The sequence below is a fragment of the Microtus pennsylvanicus genome, chromosome 1 (assembly GCF_037038515.1).
Source record: "Microtus pennsylvanicus isolate mMicPen1 chromosome 1, mMicPen1.hap1, whole genome shotgun sequence".
Taxonomy (NCBI): Eukaryota; Metazoa; Chordata; class Mammalia; order Rodentia; family Cricetidae; genus Microtus; species Microtus pennsylvanicus.
This window is the reverse complement of record NC_134579.1, coordinates 35,122,648-35,147,751: the sequence shown is the minus strand read 5'-3', so window position 1 is coordinate 35,147,751 and position 25,104 is coordinate 35,122,648. Positions and strand designations below refer to the sequence as shown.

Sequence of the window (25,104 nt, the reverse complement as noted above, 5' to 3'; positions counted from 1 at the left end):
CCAACCAGCAGACCCAGAGCTGGCAGTTAGGTGGTGAACTTTACCTCTGCCATATTGAAAGGCAGAGAGAGGCAGAGCCAACATCCTTGGCTGCTGTAACCAGTTGTTTACCATGTTAAAAGTGCTCCTGGTCAGAAAATAATTACAGATACACATAATAAAGACAAATCCAGATGGAAAAGACCTCTAGATGGGTCACAGTGTTGGATAAATGTATATAGACTTGGAGAGAGAAGAAACTGTTATAAAAAAAGTAAATGATTTAAAAAATAGATAAAGTCTTTCAAGGGACAGAGTACAGACAGTCATTGATTAAAGGAGTAATAAAAATATGCCACATAAAGATGGAAAATACACAGTCTTAATTATGTATATTATTGTGTTTTCTTTGAAATTTTTTTACTGTAAATTGATGTAGGAGGGTCATCTGTCTATATGTTACTTTCATTGGTTAATAAAGAGACTGCCTTGGCCTTTTAATAGGGCAGAAAATTAGGTGGGTGGAGTAGACAGAACAGAATTCTGGGAAGAAGGCAATGAGACAGACGCTATAGCTCTCCTTTCCGCAGGTTATTATCTTCCTGGTAAGCCACCACCTCATGGTGCTACACAGATTATTAGAAATGGGTTAATTAAGATGTAAGAGTTAGCCAATAAGAGGCTAGAACTAATGGGCCAGGCAGTGTTTAAATGAGTACAGTTTCCATGTAATTATTTTGGGTAAAGCTAGCTGGTGGCCAGGAGCCGGGTGGTGGGAAGCGGCCCACAGCTCCTTATACAGTAAATGAGCTAAGTACAGAGAGATATTTCATTGTACAGATGGCTAAGATAAACCAACATATATATTTTAAAGGTATCTTGATGTCTGCTTTTGTTTCCACAGAGGAAGAGAGCCTATGGATTCCTTCCAGGCTAATGTTATTTGATGGACCAAGAACCCATGCAAGGTCTCCGTGAACCTTCCCCCTACCCCCCAAAAATTAATTTGACAAACAAAAAGCAGGAAGCAGTTTGGAGAGAACTATACCCAAATTCCAAATATTGCTTATAAATGTTTGTTTATATTTAAAGGGGGATATGTTATAGAGATGTGCATTGGTACGGATCTTGGTTTATTGATACAAATTTTAGGTCAGTTTTGTTATATGTATACCTCTGCTCTTGATTAAGGTGTTGTGTTTGTGCAACTCATTTTAAAATGTATAGTTAAAATATAGTTAATAGATAGTCATCTATAATAGCCAAACTTGTAGTCATGTTATTTAGGTTTACTAGATGTACAGAGATATATTTAAGATGGATAGTTTTCCTTCAAAACTTTCAATGACTAGCATAATATAGCATTTAAAATGTTTTTAGAACTTAGAACTTTTCATGACGAGACACATCTCCTGGCAGCACCAATGTATTTCAAGAGGATGATGGACATCAAAGAGGCTCATAATGGAGGTGGCTAGCCATTTGGGTAAAAACTTTTCTTACCAGGACTGCTTGATGGTTTGCTGTGAACTGGACATTCATGGCCTGGTATGGGACATGGTCTGTATTCTGTCAATTATATTTTAAATAAATACTGATTGGCCAGTATCCAGGCAGGAAGTATAGATGGGATAACCAGACAGGAAGTACAGGCAGGTCAAGGAGTATTATGGGAAGAGGACACAGTCCTGACCCAGCCACAGAGCAAGCAAGATATAACTGCCTCACTGAAAAAGGTACCAAGCCACGTGGCTAACATAGACAAGAATAATGGGCTAATGTAAGTTATAAGAGCTAATATGAAACCTGAGCTAATGGGCCAATCAGTTTATAACTAATGTAGACCTCTGTGTGATTTCTTTGGGGCCTAACGACTGTGGAAACTGGTCAGGACAGAAAACCTCACACAACAAAGGCCCACAAAAAAAATGACTGCTGAAGTTACATAAAGAAGGTGAGGCAGTCCTTCAGGGTTCCTGCTTCATGAAAGAACTTCCAGACATTCTGCAGGACACAGGAGAAAGTGGCTGATGGACTTTCATTTAAAAGGCAGAACAGAGCTTAGAACTTCCTGCTTCATGGAAAAGTCTAATGGATACTATGCGCCTGTAGGTTGAAGACTGAATACAACAATGTTACAAAAGAACTTTGGGTGATTGTCCAGACAGGAGATGTCTCTGTCAATTGTAGAGTTTTAGAAGTTGCTTACAATGTAATTCCTATTTACTTAGGTAATATTATACACTTCTGGAGTCTTTGATGGATTTTAAGAATAGTTACAGTTTTCCTGATTAAGATAAAATATGAAGTCGACATAAATATTATAACTGTGATTCTTGCTTGATAACTGTTTTGTTATATGTAATTTTACTATTTAAAGTTAAAACCTTCCTTTTTATTTGAACAGAAAAAGGGAGATGATGTGGAAAGTCCTTCTGTATATATGTTGCTTTTATTGGTTAATGAATAAAGAAGCTCCTTTGGTTTGTGGTAAGGCTGAGTAGAGATAGGTGGAAAAACTAAACTGAATACTAGGAGAAAGAAGGCAGAGTCAGTGAGACACTATGTAGCCACCAGAGCAGACAGACTCTGGAACTTTGCCTGGCAAGCCACAGCTACATGGAATATACAAATTAATAGAAATGGGTTAACTTAAGATATAAGAACTAGCTAGAAAGACGCTTAATCTACTGTTCAAACAGTATTGCAATTAATATAGTTTCTTTGTGGTTATTTTGGGTCTGAGCAGCCAGTAAACAAATGAGCAGTCTCTGCCTACAGCATGAATAAAAGAAGGACCTGCCTAAGGGTGAATCTGTGCTATATATACTGTATAATAACCAAGGAACAGATTCCCAAGAAAGTAAAGAAAATCAAAAGATGTCAGTCAATTAAATTGACTTTGTCATGTACCTGGGCCACATCATCACACAGCTGTCCTTTGGTGCCTGAGGGTCAGACTCTAGACACAATAGGGACAGTATCTTTCCCTGTGTGCAACATAGATTCCTCAGTTAGAGGTGGATTGATCATCTCAATGGAGACTTTCTCCATGACTTACAGAGTATAATTCTCATCAGTCATCCTGCCCTAGATCCTCTGGACCCTATGGTCACTTCTGACTGTGTAGTAATTTGGACCAATCATCTAACAAAGAAGGGAGATGTGAATTGCTCATCTTCTTATCTCATGGCTATTCGGGTAGAGAGAGCTAGTGGATCATAACCAGCTTCATGGGAATACTAGTTGGATATTTAAAATGATACAGAAATGTCTCTGTGCCTCAGAATTGTCCTTTACCTTCAATACAATGCAAGACACTCCCAGACACACAAACACTCTCACATATATACACATATGTAAAATAAATTTTGAAAATTGAGGGATGAAGTTGAGCAAGAAAAGGTTTTTTGTTAAGGTCACCCAAGAATGAGCTGGAGGAAGGAGAGCAAGTGATCTTGAGAAGAAGGCCAGCTGGAACTTGATCCCTACAAAACTCTATTGGTGACAGCCAACTCCAAAGGGAGGAGTTCTAGGTTTGTGGAATTCTGCTGATTATCAACCACAAGACCCTGGCTGTATCCTGTGGCCTGAAGAAGGGCAGTGATTTGGAGCATGTGCCAAGAGGGACTAGGAATGGTCTTGAACTCCATGGTGAAGGCATAGAGCCCATGTTCTTCTGTCTAAGACCTTCAAAAAGCTGTTAGACTTGATGAACCCAGATTCCTCATTCATTGGAAGGGAGTGACCCCCAGAGGCAACATACTTAGGGATGAAGATATTCTTAACCACACAAAAGGCTTTGACACACAACACGGGATTTACCATGAAGAGCTGTGGAAATTGTTTAACACTGCAAGGACAGATTCCCTCATGCATGGCTATGGTAAGCCTCCTGCAAGCTCTGCACCTTCAGGGCAGCTGTGAGGCCCACAGAAAGATGGAAATCTAGTAATAATATAGTTTCTATGTGATTATTCAATTCTAGGCAGCTGGGAAATGACTTTTTACATTTAGCTACTGCTATAGAACCATGCTTGCCTGCCTTTGCCTTACTTCCCACACTACGATGGTCATGAATTCTCCTGGGAAACTAAGCAAAAACTTGATTAAGTGCCTTTCTCAGGGTGCCTCTTAACAGCAGTAGAAAAGTAATCAAGATAGTCCTTTATTTTATTTGTCATTTTAGGACAGAGTGGGGGGAGAGGGAGGGAGGGAGGGAGGGAGAGAGAGAGAGAGAGAGAGAGAGAGAGAGAGAGAGAGAGAGAGAGAGAAGAGAATGTGTGTACAGGTACATTTAGTTACTCATGCACACATGAAAGCTAAAGGAAGCAGAAGGCTTCTTGATGCAATTCAAGGTCTGGCCTTGACAGTGGCCAGAAGATGTCACTCAGCAGAAAGAATCTGAAGAGAATTAGGAAGAGGGGGGAAAGTCTGAGCAGACTGAGCCGGTCAGCACAGACAACAACCAGTCAAGTCAACTGAAAGCAAGGGAAAGGAAGCAGAGTGGAGTTATATCCTCTACCATTCCACCCACTGCCCAGCTTTCCACATCTGTTGACCACAGGCCACATGAGCATCCCTTCCTTCCTGTCCAACTGTAGAGACATGCACATGTCTTTCTGTCTTTTCTCCATTGCCAGGCTTCCTCTACTTCACAAAGGAACAACTGAATACATGTTTTATTCAAACTGTATCATGGCCTATGTTTGTACCATGGGATCACCTTAATAGAACAGGATACTAAAAGGAAGATAGAATTGAGTAACTGAACTAGCAATCACAGGAATAGCAGAAGTAAGTGTTGTGTGAAGGATATTATATTTTCTGGGTAGATTTGTTGTTGTTGTTGTTTCTTTTGCTATAGTTTGTTTTTTTTTATGCTTGACACAAGCCAGGGTCATCTGGGAAGAAGGAAGCTTAGTGGGACACTATCTTGACGTGGGGAATCTCAAACCACTGTGGACGCTGCTACCCCATAGGCAGATGGTCCTGTATTATATAAGAAAACAAACCGAATAGGATACAGAGAATAAGCCACATACTACATTTCCCAATGGCCTTTGCTTCAGTTCTTGCCTCCAGGATCCTGCTATACTTGAGGTTCTACCTAGGTTTCCTCTGATGATAAACTGCAAAGTATAAGATAAAATAAACCCTTTCCTCCCCAAGTTGCTTATGGTCATGGTGTTCATCACAGCAATAGAAGGCAAACTAAGATTCTATGTGTGAACCAAGTCAGCTAGTGGCAGGGACTCACTATGGTTCAAGAAAGCTAGAAAAACAGTAGTATAATGACAACCCAAGGTAGTCACCCCATACAGAAGATTATAAAGCCTCTCCCAGTGCCTGAGGTTCTTCCAAATATCCCATACTGTTTGATTTTAAACAAGTTTCTTAAAACCTTGAGCCTCCGTGTCTTCAAGCTTAAAGTAAGAAATATGATAATGGATTACAAGAATGCATTCACAGAATAAAGCAAATATGCAGAAAGGGATTTATAAACTAAGAAGAACATTACAAATGTGAGTAGCTATCACCTTAATGCAAAGATCCTGCACATTTTGAAGTTTGTCTTTAGGATCACAAGCTTTGCTCTCTGCAAACAGCATGGTTAGTGTCATAATATGGAAAACACTGCCAGGTTCTTCATTCATGCACAAGAATGCAATGACTGTGTACAACAGGGCAATAGCCTGGCCGTGTAGTGCTTACCTGTCACACACAAGGCCCAGTGTTTGGTCTCTAGAGTTGAAATAATAAGACAGGATTGCAGAAAAGCTTAAAGTGAACCTTAAGTATGTCTTAAGACCATCTAAGAAAACAAACTATAATAGAATAGTCTGGAATCATATTTTGAAGTTGCATTTGTACACGGATACTATGTGGGTGACATCGATTTGTGCGAAGATCACAGTTCAAGATTGCTCAAGGTGCCCCATAGTAGTATCCTCTTAACTAGTTTGAACTGGTTTCAATAGAAACCAGGAAAGTCAGTGTCACAGTATAGCATGAGGTCACCCTTTTAAAATGACCTCTCCCCTTCATCTTGGGGGCTGCTTTATCACAGTGGGGACAAAGACTGTTGAGTCATCTCTGCTCTCATGGCTCCCTCAGTACCATGGGTCCTAAACACAGGAAATCTGGGCAGAGCAAACCCTTGTAGAGTCCAGTGTGAGGGAATGCCAGTCAATTCTATTCATTCTCTGACGAGTCAAGGTGACCATTCCCGTGCCCCCAACAGTCCATTACTCAGCCTTCTAATGTCAAAGCAGGGTAGCTGCGTTCCAGTGGCAATCCCTGGGTCAGGAAAATTGGTACAGATGGACATTTCTGTAGCATGCTGTTTTCAGGCCCTCTTAGTGAGATAGGCCTTCGGTGAAATTCTACCCACAGAACTATCACTCCGCCTTCTGTCCCTGTGTGCTTTTTCCTTTCCTCACTAGACCTTCATTTTCTTTAACCTTTATTTTATGTCTGTTTTTCCTGCATTATGTCTGTGTGCCATATGTGAGTAGTATCCACAGAGGCCAGAAGAAGTTGGGGGAACCCTGGGTCTGGAGTTTCAGATCATTGTGAATCACTGGGTATATACTGGGAATCAAACCCGGGTCCTCTGAAAGAGCAGCCAGTGTTATTAACAGCTGAGCCATCACTCAGGCCCTAGATCTTCATTTCTTTGAGGAGGCCATGCTGCGTATAGTGATGTTACCAGAAGACAGGTGGTCATAGAGGTCTAAAGACAGCAGGGACCTCTTTTCAGAACTGGATCCCACTCTTAAGCTGGTGTCTGCCTCATCTTACCTCTCTGAGTTTGAAATGGCAGGGAATCACTTGTCAAAGAGGGTTTAGACAAAACTCAAGATTCTGGGGCTGCCCACTCCAGCATCTGGGTTACTTTTGGAATCTGATTTTAGCTTCTCACACTCACATAACTCCAAGTCTGACTGCAAACACATGGCTTGCAGTGAAGATGACTTTGCCAGGAAGTCTACAGATGTTACTGTAAAATGATTCACAGCTAACACACAACACATTTTACAATCTTGTTAAAATTGTTAAACATTGATAGGTTTGTTAGAAATCCCTCCCGTTTGGTAGAAAGAGGGCTCCTAAGTTTTAACAGGTGTCTGTCTTTTCATGTTGGCTGTAATGGAACGGGCTGAAACTGTTTTCCCACGAAAACCCACAGTAGTAATTCTGTCTACAAATTTTATTGATAATATATATTTTACCTGTTTAAAAACCTGTTGAGTGAGGAACCAGGGAGGTAGCTCAGTGGATGAAGATCTTGCTGGAAAAGTGTGATCATCTGAGCTCAGATTTCTAAAACTTGGTAGGCGTAGTGACTCTCCTGTAGTCCCAACAAGGAAGAGGCAGAGACAGGGGATCCACCAGCTAGGGGCAGTGGATCCCCTGGGAATGAAGTTACAAATGATTGTGAATCACCATGTGTCTGTGTGGAGCCAAACTTGGGTCTACTGAAACAGCAGCCAAATCCTTAAGGTCTAAGTTCGATAAGAGATCATACCCCAGGAAAATAAAATGGAAAGCGATCGGAGGAAATTATCCTCTTCCGTTATCTGCATGCATCCACCCACATGTAAACACACACACGCACACACACACACACACACGTAAAAAATTCAGTTGAGGGAAAAAAACCCTTAATTTTATACTAAAATTAGTGACTTGTGCGTACGAGTTCCAGATTCTAGTTGCCTTCCTGTTAAACTAGCATTTTGGTCATTGTGTAAACATCTACACATCAGTACAACAACGCTGAATTTAAGCAGTGAGTTATCATCCTGGTCACAAGGCAAAAATTTACAGCAAACTTCATAAAGATCAAAACTTCGAAGTACTTAGAAAGAAAATTAGTATCAGGTGTAATCCAAGCATTCAGGCGACTAAAGAAGGGAGATGTTACATTTGAAATCAGCCTCACTAGATAGCAAAACTTTGTCTGAAGGAAGACAGGGAAAGGGGAAAAAAAATGAAGCGGTAGGGATTTGAAGTCATGTCAAATGCAAAACTAAATATGCAACAGTAGACTACTCAACAAATCAAGTAAGAATTTTAGAATCAATCTCTTAAGTGTATTTAAAATTACTTTCACAGATAAATCCATATATAGCCTTAGGAATTTCCATTATTAAGCCAGGCTTGGTGGCACATCCCGGCAATCCCAACAGCTTAGGAGCCTGAAGCAGGAGAGGCACAAATTCCCAACAGCCTTAACTACATAGTGAGATCTTATTGTGTTCTTCCAGTGCTGTAGGGGTAGAGACAGGAGGATCCCTACAGTTTGCTGGTCAGCCAGTCTAGATGAACCATCAAGTCCAGGCCAATGATAGACCCCATCCAAAAAATAAAAATAAATAAATAAAAACAAATCTCCTGAGGAACTACACCCAAGATTGACTTCTTGCTTCCAAGTACACACACACACATACACACACACACACACACACACACACACACAAATGGGACACTGAATGTCTCTTTGACCTATCTTTGTGTCAGATCATTTTAACAACTGCTGTTACTCTCAATATGAGGTAGAGCATGGAGCTTTTGTTTCTCTGCTGGTCACACTAAAATAAAAAGAAAGTTCAAGCCAAACGTTGATGTGAGATTCCCCTCTGTATTCTGTGAATAAGCTTTATTACCATTGGTTAATAAAGAAGCTGCTTTGCTCCTGTGGCAGTTAAGATTAGAGCAAGGTAGAAATTTTAAGCAGAGATAGAGGAGAAAAGAAGGTGGAATCAGAGAGACACCATGAAGCTGCCAAAGGAGACAGATGCTAGAACCTTTCCAGTAAACAATGAGCCTACTGGCAATACATAGAATAATAGAAACTGGTTAATTTAAGATGTAAGATTTAGTTAACAAAAAGCCTGAGCTAATAGGCTGAGTAGTGTTTAAATTCATACAGATTTTTGCATAATTATTTTGGGTCTGGGCAGTCGAGAAATGAACAAGCAGCCTCTGCTTACAAGGCATGGTGATTCATACATGAAACCACACTCTTAGGAGACTGAAGCAGGAGGATCATCATAAGTTCAAGACCTGCTGTAGAGTGAGCTCCAGACCCTGTCTCCAAAAGCAATCCCACAAACTTTAGAAAAGCCAAAAATATACAAAGGGCACCCAAAGAGACACAGCTCTAGGTAATTCTGTCACATTAGAGGTCAGAGGAGGGACAATGGAAGTATCAGATTTTTACATGTACCTTTTCAGCAAAAGGAAAGATGAAGCACTGAAAATTAAAGTCTCCCTAATAATCCCCAGGTTAGAGAAAAGGGAACATAGGCATTAAAGGGGAGATTCAAGGGAGATGATCTCTTGGCATGAACTAAGATGTCTGGCCTTGCCCCTCCACTAATTACAGAAGGCTGAGGCAGGAAGAAGAGCCATTTTCATTAGAAGTAACTGTCTCCATAGTAATCTGCAGAAGGCAGAGGGGCTGCTGAAGAGGATCAACCTGCTCTGATAAACACTGCTGATAAAAGGAATAGGGAGAACAGGAATAGATGTGATGAAAAGTTTGCTGATGACTATGCATAATTGAAAATGTGAGTCCTTAGATCAAAGCTGTACCCTAATTATCACCAGGACAGATTCATACTTCATTATAACAGTGAGACTGAAGAACTACTGGAGGAAAAGGCAAATTACTACAAAGAATTGATAATGAAGCTAATAGCAGTTTCCTATAATTAACAATATGAGCCAAAGTTATCCTCAAAATGCTGAAAAGAAATACTTTCCAGGCAAGAATTTTATACCCTGCTAAATTAACATCCAAAAGCAAAGCCATAATTGACACATCTTCAAACACATATGTATAAACTGTAGCATCCATGTAGCTTCTGTCATACAACATAGTTCATACTACAAAAAGGGAATGAAAGAATTCATTCTGATCCAAATATGAGTGATCATAGTCAAGGAAATCAAGAGTCACCTTGCCACAAATGACATGCACCACTATGGAAAGTAGTTGCATGTACTTTTTATAGTCACAGAACAAAATCCATCATAAGTGAGCACACTAAGCACATTGGCAGAGATGAGAGATTTGTAGCTCAGTGGGAAAACTTGACTATAGCTTCAGATGCTAGCTAATAACATAACTTGGAGTTGGTGGAAGCCAATGGTCTCTTAAGTTCATACATGACAAAGATTTTACCTGAGAGTCAAAGATTTTAGATCAGATACAGAGGTGGGTGATAAATTGCTATTAAAGGGACTAATGATGATGTAAGATCATTTTGGCTTTTGAGTTACAGCATTCCAACCCTACACAATCAGGAAGTCCTAAGCAGTCAGTCAGTGTGCAGGATTTCCCACATGGGTAGGTGTGTTTCTTTTCCAGGGAACAAGAGTTGACACAGCCTTATTCTAAGGATTATAAATGGATATATTTGGACAAGATACTGTATAAACCTGTGTACATGTCACAGAATATAGGACATCAAAAAGAACACAGAGCAAGAGGCTGTGGTAGTAGGAGATTCCATCCACTTTAATCCATTAGCAGAAATAACTATTTGCTACAGTGGGTGAGGTGGAGGGTCTTCTGTGTCAGGAGAAGAAGGCAAAGCAATATATTGAAGCCATGGAACAAATCAAGAAGAAGGCAGAGAAAACTACATCTGACAGCTGAAGGAAGAGACTTTCTACCTTTTACATACAAAAATAGGATTAAAGCTAGAGCCTGTTGGAGACTAGACGGAAGCATTGAACAGACAGAAAACAAAAAACAAACAAGAGAAAATAAAAAAACAAAAATGATTGAAGAAAATGGGCAAGGGGATGAGGTGGAGCTGAAGCTAGACTGGTTGCACCCTGGAAGTACAGCAATGCATCCATTCCAGCTGATACTGATGAATCTGAGGCTTTCCATAAAAAAATTTTAAAAAAGGAAAGAGAGGCACCATGGGTATCCAACGAACTGGGTGAATCTGTAGTAATAGGCTGGCTATAAAATGAATCTTGACTTCTTTGAAACCTGGGGCTCCTGGTGTTCACTGTTTGGGGATAAGATCCTGCCTCCCATTGTAAGACTTTAAGACAATCCTGAAGCCATTTTTGACAATTCTGAATCCTCTCAGCCTCTGCGCCATAGTGCTTCCCCTCCTCCCCTGGAAACCAAGGACCTAACAGCTACACTCGCACATACTCAGTTCCTGAACAATTACCCATATACGTATGTTTTGGTTCGGTCCCCTGGGAAATGGGGTCAAAATGACCTCTTACCTCATCTGATCTGGCAACAGCTCTCCAGTCAATTATTGGTAATAACCCTTTCGAATAAGCCAATCAGAATAGCCGAAGAACAACCCCACTTGCTTCTGTGGCCCCTTTAAAAGTAGACTGTACCCGCTATTCGAGGTCTCTCGGCTTCCTGAATGCTGAGGGACCCTGTCATGACAGAATTAATAAAATCCTCATGCTTTTGCATCGGCTGTGGTGTATGTGATGGTCTCTGGGGGTGACTCCTTCTCGGTGTTTGGACGCTAGAGTCCAACACCATCTCAGCCACCTTTGTTCTCCCTAAGTAGAAGAATAGCCTTGAAGCAATTGTATGTGAGGCAGCATACAATTAGTTCCTTGTTTCTTCTCTTCCGCTATTCCTACAACCCACCCTCCTTCTCCATCCAATAACTTCTGTTCCGTATGTGTAACAGCTTATGGAAGTTGTAGATGCAACAAATGAAACTAACTTACATTTAAAATGGCAAAGAAAAGTATAGGAACTGACCAAATACATGATTAAGTTCAGTTTATGTCCATTAAAATGGTTACAATTTCATATTTACTAAATTCTTGGCAATAAAGACAAGGCAAAGAGGTTTCTTGATGATTACATAATGGGAATGCAAATCTTCCATTATATATAGCTAAAATACAGGGCTCATAACCAAGACAAACAGCAAACAGATGGACACATGGTTTCTAGACAGCACAGCAGTGAAGGGAGGAAAAACCAGAGTGTGAGAAATACCCAACAGAAGAGAAAAAGTAGAGAAGAGAGATGAAGAAAATGTGGCAAAGAGGAAACACATAATGATTTACTCACATCCAATTGCCATAAGACATTTATTTAAAGGGCTGGAGAGATAACTCAAAGATGAAGAGCACTGGTTAATCTTCCAGGGGATGTGGGTTCAATTCCCAGTACCCACATGTTAGCATTAACTCCAGCTCCAGGAGATCCCACACCCTCACACAGGTACACATACAGGAAAAACATCAATGCACATAAAATAAAAATAACTAAAAAGGATAAAGACAAAAAATAAGATTTTCTAAAAGACAAATTTTTAAAAAATGAAATGATCAGATTGGGAGAAATTAGCTATATATGTTTAAGTGATATTCTCAAAGGAGATGTGGGGAACAAGTATGATGTGGGATGCCTTTGTTTATACTGTGAATATGTTTTATTATCACTGGTTAAGAAATAAACTGATTTAGTCAATAGTCAAGAAAGAAGAGAGCCAGGAGAGAAATCCAAGTAAAGATACAAGGGAAAAAGAAGAAGTCAGGGAGACACCAGCATCCACTGGAGAAGTAACATGTGAGGTAACAAGACACGAGACTCATGAAAGGCCTTACCATCTCTTTGGAGTGGATGTGGGATAGGGGGCCCGTGTGGGGTAGGAAGGAGGGGGAACAGTTATTGGTATGTAAAATGAATTAAAATATTTAAAGGAAGATGAAGAAAAACAAACATACACACAGAATACTATTATCAATTCTCTCCATAAATTCCAAATCTGAAATTATTTTATGGCAAATCATGAATTCATAAAGTTTGCTAAACAAGAAACAGAATTTGAATAAGCAGAGAATGATTAGGCAATAAGTCTATAATCAAATGTTGACCTGCCTCTATTCCAAAGTACAACCCAGAAAAGATTAAGGGACAAGGTTTACAAGGATTTTAAAGGAACAACAATGATTATATATATTTATATAATACATGAATGATTTCAAAGAAACAGAATGGCCAGGTGTGATGACACATACCTATAATCCCAGTATTTGGAAGGTAGTGGTTTGAATAGGTATGGCCCCATAGACTCATGTGTTTGAATGCTTGGTTCATAGGGAGTGGCACCATTAGGAGGTGTAGCCTTGGTGGAATATGTGTGGTTTTCTCAGAGCAAGTTTGTACTGTGGAGGAAGGCTTTGGGGTCTTATATGCTCAAGCTATGCGCAGTGTCGCACACAGTCAGCTGCTGCCTGCAGATCAAGATGTAGAGCTCTCAGCTCCTTCTCCAGCACCATGTCTGCCTGCATACTGCCATGCTTCTCACCGTGATGATAATAAACTAAACCTCTGAAAATGTAAGCCAGCCTCCATTAAATGTTTTCCTTTATATTAGTTGCCATGATCATAGTATCTCTTCAAAGCAATAAAACCCTAAGACAAGCTGTATCCTAAGTATTCATAATTAAAATATCTAATATAATTAATTGTATTAAAATGCTGAAGACAGGCGCTGGAGAGATGCCCTAGTGGTTGGGAGCACTTCCTGCTCTTTCAAAGGACTCCAGTTCAGTTCCCAGTTGCCATTTGGGCAGTCCACAATTTCCTATCATTCCTACTCTAAGGGATCCGACAACCTCTTTTGTCCGCCACGGTTGTATGTACACAAGGCATACATTCACAAGACACATATACATGCAAATAAAACATAGCAAAATGTATTTTTTAATATAAAGACATTCTTATGATGACATATGAACATTAGAACCAATAAAAATATAACAAAGTTATCATTCCTTTACAGTACCTCTCTTTCTGGGTTTTGATTTTTTAATTAGGGTTTTTCTGTGTAGCCCTGACTGTCCTGGAACTCACTCTGTAGACAAAGCTAGTCTCAAAGATATCCACCTGTTTTTATCTCCCAAGTGCTGGGAGACCAATGTCATGAACTAAATGGTGCCTCCCCTAACAGTCATGTCAGAGTTCTGACCCCAGTACGACAGAGCCTTCAAGCTGTAATTAAGGTTAGATGATGAGGTTCCAGGGTGGAGTCCTAATTCAATTGAATATCAGAAGAGAAAGAAAGCGAAATGCCAGGCCCTTCAAATGACAGAAAATGGAAATCTGCAACCAGAAGAGAGACCTCACCAGAAGCCAGCCACTCAGGGACTTTGACCTAAGACTTACTTGGGCTCTACAAGTTTCTCCTCTAAGACCTGGACTAAGATGTCTGCATAGCAGACATCACAGTGAAAATTAAGGCTCTAAGGGAATGGTGTTCACAGGTAAATGAAAACTCTAACAAGCCAATGCAACCACTAATAAAGAGGCATCAAAATGAAAAGTGAACAGAAGGTACAAACAGATCCCTCACAGAAGAGCAATGCCAAGGGGTAGGCAGATAGACAGACTTCCTTAATATGAATGTGAAATGTCCCCCATGGCTTGTGTGAATAAATTATTGCCCTTAACTTCTCACCAAGTTTTGGGGAGGCAATGAGCCCTTTGTGTGGAAGCATAACTGGATAAGGTGGAGGCAGCCCTTTAAGTATTGTAGCCTGGTCTCCTTCTTGCCTAAGCTCTATACTGCCTGGTTGGTGTGGTCTGACTAGTCACCTTATTTTCTCAGAGACAGGAGATGGTCCTCACTCCATGCTCTCCCTGATGTAATGGACTGTACCTTCTCCCCTGTGATCTCAGGGCAATCCTCCCTCTCAAGTTACTTCTGTCTTGATAAGTATTTGGTCAAAGTGACAAAGAGACAGACATAGATGATTGATGATTAGATAGATAGATAGATAGATAGATAGATAGATAGATAGATAGACAGATATAAATATAAATATAGATAGATACATACATATATGTGTGATAGATAATAGATTATAAATAGGTATATGGTAGGTGATAGAGAAATGATATGTGATTTTAAACCAAAGATAGACAGATGACAGATAGATAATAGGTATACCAAAAAGATATACAATAGAAGTTAGATAAATTATGTAGAGTATAAATAGAAGACAAATGGTAGACTGATGAAAACATACAATAGACTCTTGATAAGTGGTGTGGGACAATTCTATATTCTGTGAATTATATTTTAAATAAATGCTGATTGGCCAGTAGCCAGGCAGGAAGTATAGGCTGGAAAACCAGACAGGAAGTAGAGGTGGGGCAATGAGAACAGAAGTATTATGGGAAGAAAGAAGCTCTTTTCCCAGTCCTGCTTAGACACCGAAGAAGCAGGATGTGACCTACCCCGCTGAAAAAGGTACCGAGCCATGTGGCTAACATAGGTAAGAATAATGGGTTAATATAAATTATAAGAGCTAGTACAAAGCCTGAGCTAGTGGGCCAATCAGTTTATAACTTATGGAGATCTCTGTGTGATTTTCTTTGAGACCAAATGGCTGTGGGACCTGGTGGGAGAACAGAAACCCCAACAAGTGGCCCTCATGTTACAGATAAGTGATAGATATGGATAGATGATAGATAGATTACAAGCTGATTGATAGATACACCAGACAATATTAGATGATAGATAAGTGATATATATTATGAATAGAAAATGGACAAGTGATAGGTACATAGGTGATAGAAAACTGATAGGTGAGAGATGGATATATGATAGACAAGAAAATATAGATGATAAATACAAACACAGTTGAAAGATGGGTCAATCAATAGATGATGATGGCAGATTGATAAACAAGAGACAGACAAATCATAGGCCAATACCTATATGTAAATGAAAACACAACCAGCTATGCTAGAATCGGGTAAATGCATCTTCTTCCTTTTCCTCTTCTTTGGTTTTTTGAGACAGGGTTTCTCTGTGTAGCCTTGGATGTCCTGGGACTTGCTCTACAAACTAAGCTGGTCTTGAACTCACAGAGATCTAGCAACCTCTGATTCCTGAGTACTGGGATTAACGGTGTGCACCACCACCCGACTTCGGTAAAAGAATATTAAAACATGAGACGGAAGCTAAGTAAGAAGGTGAACCCAAAGACAAACACATAGTCATCCTCATGAATATTAACCTTCATCAGGTGATGAAAGGAGACAGAGACAGAGGAGCACGGGACAGAAATCTCAAGGTCCAAATCAGGAGCAGAAGGAGACGGAGCACGAGCAAGGACCTCAGGACCGCGAGGGGTGCACCCACACACTGAGACAATGGGGATGTTCTATCGGGAACTCACCAAGGCCAGCTGGCCTGGGTCTGAAAAAGCATGGGATAAATCCGGACTAGCTGAACATAGAGGACAATGAGGAATACTGAGAACTCAGGAACAATCGCAGTGGGTTTTTGATCCTACTGCACGTACTGGCTTTGGGGGAGCCTAGGCAGTTTGGATGCTCACCTTTGGAGACCTGGATAGAGGTGGGCAGTCCTTGGGCTTCCCACAGGTCAGGGAACCCTGATTGCTCTTCGAGCAGATGAGGGAGGGTGACTTGATCGGGGGAGGGGGAGGGAAATGGGAGGCGGTTGAGGGCAGGAGGCAGAAATCCTTAATATATAAATAAATAAATAAATAATTAATTAATTAAAAAAAACATGAGACGGAGTTACTACTTTTTCTATTAATACAAATGTAAAGGTCCAATGAATCTAAGTCTTGGCCAAGCTGTGGGGAACCAGACACTAAGTTATTGAACCATATGGTTGGTGGGAGTGTGATTTAGTGCAGCCCCTAACCTCTCAAGTAGAATCCTTCAGGATCTAGGACAGATTGAGACCTATCTAGAACAGCCCTGGAAGTCAATTACATTCTTATGGATAAATCCTTAATCTACAGGAAATCACACAGTTGTGCAAGAGGAGACAGACCAGGAATGCCTACCACTGTGTTTTATATAAAAGTGCAAAACATTTAGATACCCAACAATAGTGATGAAAAGGCAGAAATTAGCACTACAGCTTAATATTGGCAAATTTCAAAAGCATAATAGTAGTGACATGAGATACAGACTCACACGTAGAGATATGAACATGAACACAGGAAGGATGGAGGAAGGATCCAGAGCAGGGAGGAAGGGTAAAAGGCAGGGAGAGAAATGAAAGGCGACACTTTATGACCAACTCACTTTTTACTATTTCACCTTATAAGTCACAGCAGGTACCACCCATGTGACAGGGACATGCTCACACACAGCTTGTCTGAATTGGTTTACAATTTCAAAAAGTATAAATTTTATTCCTTCCTAACCTGAGTAGCCTTGAAAACCTGTTTTGGTAAAAATAACATAAATAGCAATCTGCCAAACATGACCATTCACATTGCCTGATTCCTCTCCCTATTTTTCATAACTTGGGACAACAAAGAAGTAGATTGTGATACAAAGGGTTACACTGAAGCTCTGAGAAGAATTTGAATAAAATCTAAATAAGAAAGAGGCAATAAGGAATGATCAAGGTAACTTGTACCCACAGAGGTAGCCAAGCAGGTGACCCTGCCCATGTTAAACAAGAATGACAGCCTGGCTAATCTGGAAGAAGGGACTCCCAGAAGTGGATTAAAGGGGAGCCTGATAAATGTACTGCTCCCCAGAAAAATTGGGAATGCTCAGTCAGCAAAACACAATGGACATAAGAAATTACAAGATACCCAGGAGATTAAAAGAGGAACTTGAAGAGCTAACATGTGGCAATTAAAACACCCCCAGGGAACAGAGAAATGAGGTCTTGCAAGAGAGAGAACAGACAGCCTTGAACAGTGACACTGGGAAGGGAGTTTAGACAGAGAAAACAAGCTACATGGAAGAGAACCCAAACCTGAGTCAGCACACTCGCCACTGTGTCCCAAAGTCTGTCCTCTATTCTGCCAGTCTACTGAGCCACAAAATACGTATCTTATACTAACTGGAAATTATTCTTAAGACCAATTATTTTATAATTTGAGAAGCTTTTTTATTTCTTTCAATAACCAAGCAGAATTCAACAGAGAACTTAGAAAATGATAGGTAATGTAATAATCATTGTCGCCGGTGTCACAAGGAAAGGTGTGACCATATTGTCCTCATGTTCACCCAGAGAAATAATAATATCAGCCTCTGTGGTGTCAATGGAGAGAACTGAGGCACAGGGTTGAATTAATGTGCCCAGTTCCTCTGTCTCCATGAGTACACAGGGAATGAGGAAGTGATCAACTACATTTTTAGCCCTGTTTGGTCCCAAATGACTTCTAGCTCTTACTGAGGATGTGGGATGATGTTCAAAATCAGATACAAAGAGTCTGGATGACAACTTTGCCAAGTGAGTATCATTACATAGCATTCTGAGCCCTTGATTCTGGTTTTTAACTCACTACCAGGCTGTTTTTATCAGGTCCAAGAGAAACTAGGAATAAATTCTCTGTGATGCCTATTAGCATCACAAAGCACAAACTGACCTCCAAGCTCACTCAGTTCCTGTGGCTCCTCTCAGCTCTACTAACCCTGCCCCTAATCCTCTCCAGCTCAGGGGATCCCCTCCCCACCTTCTCCTTCCTCTAAAACGCTGCCTTGTCATCCATGAGCCCCTCTTGGCCTCTTCTTTTTGTTCTTCTCTTCTCTTCTTTTCTCTTCTCTTCTCTTCTCTTCTCTTCTCTTCTCTTCTCTTCTCTTCTCTTCTCTTCTCTCATCTCTTCCCTTCCTTTCCCTTCCCTTCCTCTCTCACATTACTTTTCCATTCTCCTCTTCTCTCAAAGCTCAGTTCAGTCTACTACTGTCCAGCTCAGAACTCTTCCAGGTGCCTCTAATTGTTCACTCCTAATGCCTACAATAAGAACCTTCCCCTCAGCTATACCTTGAATCATCCATGTCCTCGCTTTATATAATTTTGTGTAAAGCTCGTTTATTGTATTACCATAGCTGGGTCTTCAGGTTCTTTCCCTACTCGGTACAGAATACAGATGGCTAACCAGTTCAGAGAGCCAGCTGGAAATTTGACTAGATGGCCAATGACAATCACAGTCAGCTTATATTCCAAAGGACCCTTCTTCTCTCCCAGAGCAAGTGTGCTCTCTGAACGGCCACTCATTCAGGCTGACTTATAAGGACTGTGACAAGCTCAGATCTTTCTCAGCATGGGATGGTGTGTTTTTATCTCTATATTGAGATTATAATGAGCCTGGGTTCATCTGATATGTCAACGTAGCATCTAGGCCACACAGATCTGGTCTGGAACATCACCACCCAACTTTCCTTTAGTTGGGTATAGGGAATAAAAACTAACAATAACTAGCAACCAAGGACTGTGGTTTCCAGAGTCCAGGCTTTAACCTATTCATGCCATACAACTAGCAGGACAGCTGGTCAGCAGTTATTTCAGATTCAGTCTGGGACACTTAATCTCATGATCCTGGCTTTAAACTGAGATTAGGTAACTTTACCAAAACCTCTATCATCCATCTTACCCACCCTTTCACTCTGCAGCTTCAGACATGGACTCAGATAATTCCCTCTTACCAGAAGATAAGGAAAGTGTCCAAACCCATGGGAGGCCAGTCACAAAGGCTGATGGAGCACAATCCCCAAGCCTGAGATCAGGAGAAGTGGAAAGATCCCTTGCCAGTCCTGTGCTTCCCTGATGGCAGGGAAGTGAGCAGAGACAAGCAATAGGGATCAGGAGAAAAGCCAACTGGGTACTGGAGGCCACTCCCCAACTCCCATCCCCACCCCCTCCCCCTCAACACCACCCCAACCTCTATATATACACCACACACACACACACACTCAGCTCACCCAACCCAGGGTAGGGCAATAACAATGCAGTGAGTTCCTGGTAGTTGATACTTAGAGTCAGGAAAAGGACACACTAGCACTGTCAGGTTCAAGAAAGGATCACATCCTGTTCAGTCAACTCACTTACTGGGGACAGAAGATACCACACAGCTATTCAAGACCACAGGAACCAAGAGTGACTCTCAGGACCAGAAAACCCAGGAGAAATAGAATCTGAAGCCCAGTTAAATGGGCAAACAGGACAGATGGCAGGTTCCTGAGCTCAGCGTCCAAGGCCCAAGTCAGGCTCAGGAGAGCAGAGACCACCTCTGGAAGTCCTTCTCAGGACTGACCAAACCTTTCCTGACCACTGTCTATAACCAGCAAGTGGGAACAGAAGGAGGAGATCCCAGCTGAAAGGAGACTCCCCAGCATGTCTGAACACCTGGCCTCATCTCATAAAGTCCAGTCTCAGAGAATCCCATTGTTTATTCAGAGCACCTGCCCACAAAAGGAGGAACATCTGGTGAGAGGAATGTTCATAAAGGAAGAACTGTCTGGGTCAAGCTGGGGTTGGGGAGGAGGGAGAAATATCTGCTTCCCCAACATCTCTTCTGGGACTTGGCACCAACAGCCTCACCCTGAGCTTTCCCCTCAAAATTAGACTTTCTTTTTAATTTTCATTTTGCATGAATGACTTGGAAAGAGAAGACAAAAACTGAAGGTAACAGGAAACAGAGCCATGCAGTCATTCCTTAAGACAAACATCTCTTAGAGGATAGATTGGCATATTGCTCAAACTGTATTTTTTAAAAGAAGAAACACTGAAAAAATGGGGCAGATAGATGGAACATATACAAGACTGATGGATGATTGACAGGCAGGTAAACAGACAGGTTTTTTTTTTTAAACAGACAGGTTTTTGCTTTCGTTTTCAGTAATGAAGATTGAGCTGTGGCCTCCCACATGCCAGGGATATCTTTACCGCTATGATATATTGCTTGTCCAAACTATAATTTAACTGAAAAGCTTCATTATACAAGAATAAGCAAGCCTGGTCATGGTGGTGGTGCACACTTTTAATTTCAGCACTTGGGAAGCTGAGGCAGAGGCAGAGGCACGCAGATCTCTATGAGTTTGAGGCCAGCCTGGTCTATGAGTAAATTGTAAGTTTCGTGGTGTCCAGGACTACAAGAGAAACCTTGTAACAGAAGATGGAGAAGAAGAAGAAGAAGAAGAAGAAGAAGAAGAAGAAGAAGAAGAAGAAGAAGAAGAAGAGGAGGAGGAGGAGGAGGAGGAGGAGGAGGAGGAGGAGGAGGAGGAGGAGGAGGAGGAGGAGGAGGAGGAGGAGGAGGAGGAGAATGAAGAGGAAGAGGAGAAGAGAGAAGAGAAGGAAGGAAGGGAGAGAAAGAGACAGAAACAGAGAGATCGAGAGAGAGAAGGGGTGAAGAGAGAGAGAGAAGAAAGAAACAAAGAAAAGAATGGGTATAGGCATATAAGTGTATATATAACTCAACCATGCAACTAAGAATTCCCTACATTCATAAAATGTGCAAAAGCCACCACTGGGCACCACAGCACTGACTGGAGCATGACCCTTCCCCAGACCCCATCTCATTAAAATCTAGTCCCTCATCCCCTTCACCCATGTCAGAAATAGTAAATGAAGGAGAAACAGACCCAGAGCAATGCTATAGAAACACACACACACACACACACACACACACACACACACACACAATGTTCTTTAAGTTGATTGAACAAATAGAAAAGTGAAAAAGAAATCTATAGCAGCTTTCTTCTAATTCAGTTTCCATTATTTGAAAGCTGACTCTGTCCCCTAAAATTAGAAACCTGTGAACTGAAACGGGATGAGGGGGCAGAGGAGTTCCTCAAGTGCTGTATTTTCTGTGTTTACCCTTGATGGGTGCACACAGGCACGCTCTCGTCGTCAACGTCATCATCATCATCGTACCACAGCTTTCACCTACCCCACCCCACCCAACCCCCCCAAAAGAGAAAATGCTGATTACCAAGCACAAGGCACTCCTGGGATGTAGAAATGACCAGGAGAACAGTCCCTGGGAAGTCAGCCCCTGGCTGTCACCCCTGGCTGAGGCTTTTTCCTTTCTTGTTCTCAACCCTGGGCCCACACACTGCAGGAGCTGCTGCAGCAGGATGCTTCCGAGTTGGTTTTAGAATTTGGTTTGATTGATGTTATTTTCTCTAGCTCGGGCTGTTCTTTTGAATCATGCACTGTGTCCATATGATGTGTAGCCCTCATGTATGTGTGTGTGTTGTTACCCACCCAGAAACACAACTTCCTTCAGCATGTGTATACAAGACTCTGTCAGTGAACCCAGGCTCGCACAAGCTCTGTGACATCTCTGCCTTAATTTTACAGGAAGAAGGAACACATGGATGCCAGCCTGCCCTGCGGTTCCCTCGCCCTGGGGTCCCGGCATTTCCTTACCTTCTTCAGGCTGGAGCTGAGACAGGGGTAGTGCCAGGGCTCAGGCGGCCCACAGGCGCTGTCCAGGCTGGGGCGGTCGCTGACAGGGCAGGCATTTGCAGGTGGGCGGAGCGCAGGGCAATGCTCTCAGGGTCTGTGATAGGTGCGCAGTGGAGGGAGGAGGCACACTGGACTCTCAGGGTGCACAGCAGCGGGTCAGTCAGTGCCTGGGCCCCAGGACCATAGACCTGCTAGCTGCTCTGCTGACAAGCAGCCTAACTGACTGCGAAGGTCCCGCCTCCAAAGTGCGCCGGCCAGAGCATCTTCCCTGGCACCAGCAATTGCGCAGATCCTCTGCGGAAACGCTGCTGGCTCTGCGCTCTGTCCTTCCCAGGGGACAGTCTCGAAGTTAACTTTGAAATTACTCCAATGCAAGCCAAGTTTGGGGTCCCGAGTTCACAGACACCGAGGTCCCCAAAGACCTTGATGCTCCCTCAAAGAGGGAGGGAGAGAGGGAGGGAGGGAAAAAGGCAGGGAGGAAGGAAGGAGGAGGAGGAGTAAAGGGAGGAGGATGAAGGGGAGGAGGAGGAGAAAGAAAGGGGGGAGGAGAGAGGGAGGGAGATAACATTTCTGCAAGGTTAAAGAACTTCATGGGGAAATGTGCCTGCATCCTAAGCACTGGGGCAATGATGAAGGTACGATTCATTTTTCTCATTTTGCAGATGTAGAAATTGAGGCACAGGAAAGTTAAGAGGCCAGTGCCACAGGCCAAGTGAAAACAGAATACAAATGTGTTGATAGAACAGAGGGAAAGAAGCTAGCTGGGGTGGCAGAAGACACCAGACCCTTCTCAGGACTGAAAAGTGTTCATTTAATTTTGTGTCCTTATGTGCAAAACTGCACAGCATTTTTGTCAATTGAACACAGCTCTAACTCAGTGCTTAACCTGAATCACACAGTGAAAATCTTTGGGAAGTTCCAAAGATGCCCAGTGCACAGTTCCTATCCCTAGCAAGTGCCTGTTGCTGTTTTCCCTTAAAGTCCTGTGTGTGGTGGTCTCAGACAGTGCAGGACCTTATCTGCCTACAGTTAGCATGCCATTGTTGTTACACAGAGACAAATGTGCTCCTGGGCTAGGGACCTAGGGCAAAATTTTAGGACAACTGGAGTTCACGGCCACACTGATGTGAAATCCTTTCAGGTATGAGAGCTGGGACCTGTGGGTTGCCGGGACCTGTGGGTTGCGGGAACTGCAGTCTCTGTGGGAGAGGAAAGGAGTTGAGTGAAGCACCGCCCTCACCCACAGTTATTAAACTCCCACGCTATTCTGTGCAGGGCTTCAAGCAGAAGCTCATTTTCCTGGGGTAAACAGGCCCTGATGCACAAGCAGAACCAGGTTGTACAGAGCCTCCTGCAGCCAGGGATTGGACCACCCACAGAGCGCAGGACTGTGTCCACTCCTTTCCACACCTGACCTCTCCAACCTGGACCCTCCCTGACCTCAGAGCAGCCCCTCTCCCCACCTATCTCATAGTTTCTCAGCCAAGGTCAGCTTGGCTCTGACAGTTAGTTCATGGACCTCAAACAATTGAGGGGTATGATCAGAGGCAAGAATGTTTCATTTCTTTGTTTCTGTGTTTGCTTAGCTTACAAAATTGTGGGTTCAATTATGACATTACTTTAGATTGCACTTTGCTGAGATTCTCTCTGGCCTGGGGTGAAAGCACTGGGGACCCCCTCCTAGGGTGTAGCCTAGAATGCAGGGGAGAAATCCTGTCCTGGGAAGAGTTGTGGTTGAGACCTGGATGATGAAGACACAGGGAAAGGATAAGGAGAGAGCATTCCAGGAAGGAGCTGGCCAGACTCAGTCCTGCAATGGGAACACACCTTCCTGGGACTCCATGTAGGAAGTGAGATAAAAGCAGACATAAGGTGAGGTAGGTCCATATGTTTACAATGCTGGTCACAGGAAAGCCCAGTGGGAAATGAGCTAGGCTGGGCCTTGAGGCTTGGAGGTGTCAGTTAAAATATGGTAGATGATTCCTGACCAAAGTTCAGACTCTAAAGTTCTGACACCATTCCAGGCTGTGAGCTGTGCTGTTTGTCATGAGCGTTGTTCTGTTATCTGTGAACTATGTAAACTATACCACTTTCCGTGTGCCCGGTCCACACGCAAACAATCTCCAGAGCCTAGTACCAGAGACTGCCAGTCTTAGCATTCACTTTTGGGGGTCAAAGCAGCACACCCTTCCTCAGCTGTAGAGACTGTTGTCGGGTCTGACCATTCTTTGTTGTAGTAAAATGTTTAGCAATATCCCTGGTACCAATCCACTCCTGCCAGTGCCATGCCTGCCTGTGCGTGCGCGCGCACACACACACACACACACACACACACACACACACACACACACACACACACATACACACACACACACCAGTAATATTATCTCTGGAACAGCAAATGTGCCATGGAAAGAATAGTTGTCTACAATTGAGAGCTACCACTCTGGGAGAAAAGGACCCAGCCTGTCATGTGGACGAGGAAAAAGAAATACTTTCTGGACCAATGTAATGAAATCCTAACTGGTCTTACTAAATAAAAACCCAGAGTCAGATATTAGGGTGTGAAACCTGAAATATCAGAGAAGCAAAGCAGCAGTCACTAGTTCTTACCTCTAAAAAAAAATCCTCAGACCAAATGGGCTGAGCTCCTGTCTCAGAATGAATGCCATCTCTATGAAACCTCAGACTGCATCCTGTCCTTCTGTCTATTCTGGCCTTATATTCCTCTCTCCACCGAGTCATATCTCTTCCCATCTCCACCTTCCTATGCCTGGGATTAAATGTGTGGACCACCACTGCCGTGCTCTGTGTCTCTTTTACACTGATTCAACTTCATACAGCTTGGGGTGGCCTTGAACTCACAGAGATCAGTCTGCCTCTGTCTCCCATGTGCTGG

General features: G+C 42.3%; 1 protein-coding gene across 1 annotated transcript in view; it reads right to left on the bottom strand.

Moving 5' to 3' along the window:
- The window catches only part of LOC142843620 (beta-1,3-galactosyltransferase 5), a 45,400-nt gene extending 22,934 nt beyond the window's left edge, over nt 1-22,466 (bottom strand). The window contains exon 1 of the mRNA XM_075961260.1: nt 22,167-22,466. The gene's annotated coding sequence lies outside the window, so the exon portion shown is untranslated. The remainder of the gene's footprint in view (nt 1-22,166) is intronic.
- Between the last annotated feature and the right edge of the window lie 2,638 nt (nt 22,467-25,104).